Consider the following 5,802-nt stretch of genomic DNA (forward strand, 5'->3'; position numbering starts at 1 on the left):
ACAACTGGACACTTAGCATATTAGGCTTTTATTATATAGGATAGTCTAATGACAGCCAAGTATATTTCATTCTGGCTCTGCCCTTCACTGACTCCATCTGAATGCTTGAGGCTACTGAAGATTGAGAGACAGTCTGAAGCCACGAATGTTCACGCCTGACGTTGATATCAGTATTTCTTGCTTGGGGAGGGTTGAACTCAGATTCCAAGTAAGCTCAGGATCCCTTGAGTTCCTCTTTCCTTTATCATTTGGTTTTTCAAGTCTCAGAAAGAAGAGTAAATTAGCATGTCTACTTTGTTGCTCAAACTTACTCTGTTTTCAATATAGCTGTAATTTTCTCAGAACCTCAGCTGGGATTCTGTCTGCTGTTCTGGAGGGCTAGGCCCTTCATTGTCTACCTTTATGAGTTGATTTGTATTAAAGGGGAAAAAGATGTCAGGGGCAGAAATTTTGTGATGTGTGTCCAAGAGCAGAGATGAGAAGAGGCAGAGGACAGTGTGGTGTTTTTCCTCAGCCTTGAACTCAGGCTGGATCTGATCTTGCAGGAGAACATTTGTTGATGGAAGCTGAGAGCCAGTTTTCATAGGTATCATTGCTATACACACAGAGCATTTGCAGTGGTTTACAGAACCACGGTTAGTATAAAGGGTGACACCAATGAGGGGAGAGACATGCATTTTACATGGAGCAAGGAAAGAAGTGCAGCTCTTTTTGGTAACTCAAAGCTTTGCACCTTTTGAACTCAAAAGAGATGGTATTTGGGCAAAGCTACATTCTCAGGGTGTGAACTGGCAGCCATGGCAAACAGGAGCTGCTCTCCTCTGGTGGTTCTGCATCAGTGTGGGGGCTGAGGTCCTGGGCAAGGTGATACACCCCCAGGTCTGCAAGAAATAACTAAAGTGGAGGCTGAGGCCCTCTGGTTAGACAGGTGGGTTGGCCAGCCAGTGAAATTGGGTGCGAATGTTAATGAGACTTCGTATTGTCTGCAGATTTTAATCCACTTGGAAATAGAAATATTGCACTTTGCCTTAGGGCACTTTGAGTTAATGTCAAATTATTGGCAGAGAAAAACCACCCTTTTTGTTGCACTTCCATTATTTCAGCATATTCACATCTGATATATTTTTCTATAATCTGATGAGAAAGACTTCTCTATTCTGTTTTATTGTATCAAACATAGGAGATTATAGATGAGTGGCATCCTCCTAGAGTTGACAAAAATGTGGAAGAGTTTATTTTAAACACCCATAATTAGAGTTGTGACATCAGAAAAGCGAGATAGGAATTACTTTAATTTTAGCATACATGCAAGCTTGGTTTTATCATTTAGGGTGGTTTTAACTTTGAATGACATATGTGTATGTGTGGGGGAAGCTATACACTTTAGAGCTCAGTGTTGCTGAAGGTTATAATGTGACCCTGTAGTCTGGGATCCAATTAGGCTGGGTTAGGTTTCCATCTATGCTTATGTGCCCAGGGTCCTTGGGCACACTGCACCATGATGTGCGCTTCTAAGCAAGGCTCTGAAGTCAGACTGCCTGGATGCAAATGATAGTTAACTCTGTGCAAACTGTGTGACCTTGAGAAATGTGCCCATCTCTCTGCGTCACAGTCTCCTCATTTGTAAAGGCAGGATAATCCTAAGACTTCATGGAATGGAATTGGAGATCAAATGAGACAAACCATACAAAGCTAAGAACAGTGCCTGGTATGGATTGTTCTCAGTTCTTTTATGGTGGATTTTCTTCATTTATAAAAGAGAATATGTAGTGGATACCTCGTGGGAATCTTGTGAGAATGATATGCAATAATGCATGTAAAACACTTGGCACAGTGCCTAGGATATAATAGATATTCAATAAGTGTAATTGATTCTTATGACTGCACATTCTCAAAACAGGGAATCCTCTTTTTGGTATTATGTCTTTCGAAGGCAAACAAAGATTTTCACAAATTTCTGGTTGGAAGAAAGGAGATGATCTAATTCATGAAAACAGTGTCGGTAAAAGATTGTTTCTCAGTGAGTATCAGTGCATTTTCATTTGAGAGCCATCTTTAAGGCCCTCATAGCTCTTTATCCGATTTCTCTTCCCCTAACCTAAGGACCATTTCCCTGGGTGTGCACTCCCTCCTTATCTGACCAGCTGTGGAAGTCTCCCCAGAATGTCAGGAGATTATTAACAGCCAGGTAAGCAGAAAGCAATGTAGAGGCAACTGCTATTGTCACCTATTTTTCAGGATTTTTTTCCCCAGTTCAAAAGTCAGTCTTCCTTAGAACTTGGAAGTTCCCACAACCATGTCACCTGCCGTAATAGACAAAGACATAATATGTGACATTCAAGGTCTGGAGTGTGGGGTAAAAGTGAAAACACTATGTGAATCATCAACGCGGAGTTTCTCTGGGGGTGACATGGCAAAGGCAGAGTCATTAGAAACTCCTTGGAGTCAACCAGTGTCCGTTTTGTAACGCCGGAGGATGGCCGCAGTCATGCAGGAGATACAGCATGGATTTCGGTTGATGACTAGTTATGTGGGTGAAGTGAAGAGAGAAAAACGTCTGTGGTCACTCTGGGATCCCTATTATTTTACACTCCTGGAAATTCTGTAATCTGGGAGTGTGTGTGTGTGTGCGCGCGTCTGTGCGTGCGTGTGTGTGTGTGTGTGTGTGTGTGTGTGTGTGTGTGTGTGTTTGGGGTTAGGTTGTGGGCTTTTCTGGCTTATACTGCTGTATTACAAAATATGAAGCTAACTGACTCAAGTGAGAGCCATTCAAAAAGTTCTTATAAATAAAGCCCTGCTACACTTCAATTATGGTTTGAGAGTTGTGAACTTTGTTAGTGATTCTGGTGAGAGGGTTTGCCTAATTTTTCCATTTGACTATTTTTAAAAATCTTAATGTCTACATAATTTGGAGCTTTAAGGGAAACGTTCTAGACTAGAACAAATCACTTTCTTCCTGGAGTTCCATGACAAACATTTGTTGTTGATTTTTTTTTGGGGGGGGGGGTAAAAATTATGTAACAGTTTAGATTTACAGACAAGTTCAAAGATAGTACTTTATTCTGCTTACTTTCTACTGATTCTAGACCAGAAACAAGTTAAGCATAATAATATTAGTCTTAGGGCATTTGGGCTGCTATAACAGAATACCATGGGCTGGGTGGCTTTGTTTCTCACAGTTTCGGAGTCCGGAAAGTCTATCATCAGGCACCACCGGATTTGGTGACTGGCTTTGTTCTTGCTTTGTCCTAACATGGCAGAAGGAGGGAGTGGGCTTCTGGGGTCTTTTAATGAGGACACTAATCCCATTCATAAAGGCTCTGTTCTATAATCCAATCACCTCCAAACTCCCTACCCACAAATACCATCACCCTGGGGTTAGAATATCAACATATGAATTTCAGTGTGACACAAACATTCAGTCCATGACAGTATTATGATTCAAAATATATATATATATATATTTTTATTGATTTCAGAGAGGAAGGGCAAGGGAGAGAAACATAGAAATATTAATGATGAGAGAGATTCACTGATTGGATGCCTCCTGTGTGCCCCCTATTGGGAACTGAGCCTGCAACCTGGACCTGTGCTCTGACCTGGAAAAGTACTGTGACCTCCTGGTTTATAGGTCAATGCTTAACCACTGAGCAACACCGGCCGGGCATAATTATGATTTTAATGCTTGATATTTTCAGAATAAATTTCTTAGTTTGAAAGTAAAACATAGCCCAACTAAATCCCCCTTTGCATGAGCACTACCTGCCTTTAGATTGTTATTCTGCTCTTGATATTCTCTTGTAAATGAGTTAATCTTTCATAGTTTTCATCACAATCCTGTCTCCAATCATCCTATCCCTTATCGTTTGAATGCCCCCCTTTCTGTCTACCCACTCTCCTCTTTCATATCCTGCTACTCTTTAATATTCAGCTCATATTCCACCGCCTCTTCAAGGTCTCCTCTGGCTGGCCTAGCCGGGAGTGATTTCTCTCTCTTATGAACTTTCTTGGCAACTATTGTCTGTGTTAATAATTAGGGAATTCCTTCCTATTCAGTGGGTTGTCCTTTCATTTTGTTGATGGTTTCCTTTGCTGTACAAAACCGTTTAAATTTATATAGTGCCATTTGTTTATTTTATCTTTTGTTTCCCTGGCCCGAGGAGATATATCAGAAAAATATGCTATGAGAAGTGTCCGAGATTTTACTACCTATGTTTTCTTCAAGGATTTTTTGGTTCAACAATGATACATCTGATAAGGGTTTAACATCCAATGTTTATAAAGAACTTATAAAACTCAACACCCCCCAAAAAACAATTATTAAAAGTAGACAAAGGACCTGAATAGACACACAGATGGAAAAGAGACATTTGAAAAAATGTCACTAATCATCACAGCATTTCTCAGTTAATATTTGTGACTTGATATGTTTGAAATTCCTTGTTTGAAGTCTGATTAGTAATTGTTAAAATTGTTGAGTGCATATCATGGGCCATGTATCTTATAACTAATTTTATATGTAATTTAATTTAATCCTCACAGTTCATGCATGACTTAGAAATTTCTATCTCCATTTTACAGATGCAATGATTATATGCTGAGTCAAATACTTATAAATTTAATAAGAGAGAATGAAGAGAACAAAGATAAATTGCAATGACAGGATTATTTATGATTCAGTAGTATAGATAAACAACTTTTATGATTACTAAAGTTTGTGCTATATATTACAAGTGTAAAAACTGACACATATGCAATGTTAGCTCATTGAGATTTTAGTCAAAAATCTCTGATTAGAAATATAATGAGTTTCAGTTTTGGTGTTACTTTCTGATTACGACATTTCTGATCTACCATTCTAGAAATCCACTTAAAATTGTAGCCCTGAGTGTACCCCAAAGCGAGGATTTGATGCAATGTTACATTTTGGAGGTGACTTCAAGAAGCAGAAGTAAGGAAGTTGGAGGGTCAGACAAGAAAGAAAGAAAGAAAGAAAGAAAGAAAGAAAGAAAGAAAGAAAGGTTAATGAAGGATGTGTTTTTGATGTGGTTACCAATATGGAGAATGGGAGCTTAGTCATGCTGAAGATCCTATAAAGAACCATTTTTGAAGGCCTCTCAGATATATTCCACCAGAAGAGGAGAGGCTGGAGCATTTGTCCATAGGTTTCCATCCCTCACTGTAATAGTGTTGTCCCTAGGGATATTGAAACCTTTGGCTACCTGTGCTCCAGCGGAATGGCTTTGCATAGCTTTAGAGAAAGCTGTGAGGCTGAAAAGCACAGAGCCACCTTAGTTGCTGTAAACAGGAGGGTGGCAATGTGTGAGGAACTGTCCAGCACAGCTGTGCTGAAATCAGGGGAGCCAAAGAGAAGATGCAGCACAAAGCTCTACAGGTGGCAGCTTGCACTGGCCTATTTGCATAAAATCATCTGCATTATCTAACCTTTTATAGCTAGTTTACCGGCAGAACTGGCAGGTGTGTGGAGTGGGTGGGGTGATCACATTTAATGGATTTCATGTCAGAGGAAACAGCATTGAATTATGAAGCTGAACATATCCGAAGGTCAGTAGGAAAAAGTGGATGGTACTTGAGATAGAGGAGGCCTACGACTTTCAGTGTCTACACACAATCATACTCTTAGTAGTTATTTTCTGTGGTCTAGAATGCTTTCTCTTCATTAAATTTAATTCTTTAATAAGCACATTCATTTATATCCATCAACAGATAGTTGTGGAGGGTCCATTATGTGCCAGGTAATGTGCTAGTCACTGCATTTTATTGATCATGGTGAGCAAAAAT

This window comes from Myotis myotis, unplaced genomic scaffold, assembly GCF_014108235.1.
Source record: "Myotis myotis isolate mMyoMyo1 unplaced genomic scaffold, mMyoMyo1.p scaffold_m19_p_16, whole genome shotgun sequence".
Classification (NCBI taxonomy): Eukaryota; Metazoa; Chordata; class Mammalia; order Chiroptera; family Vespertilionidae; genus Myotis; species Myotis myotis.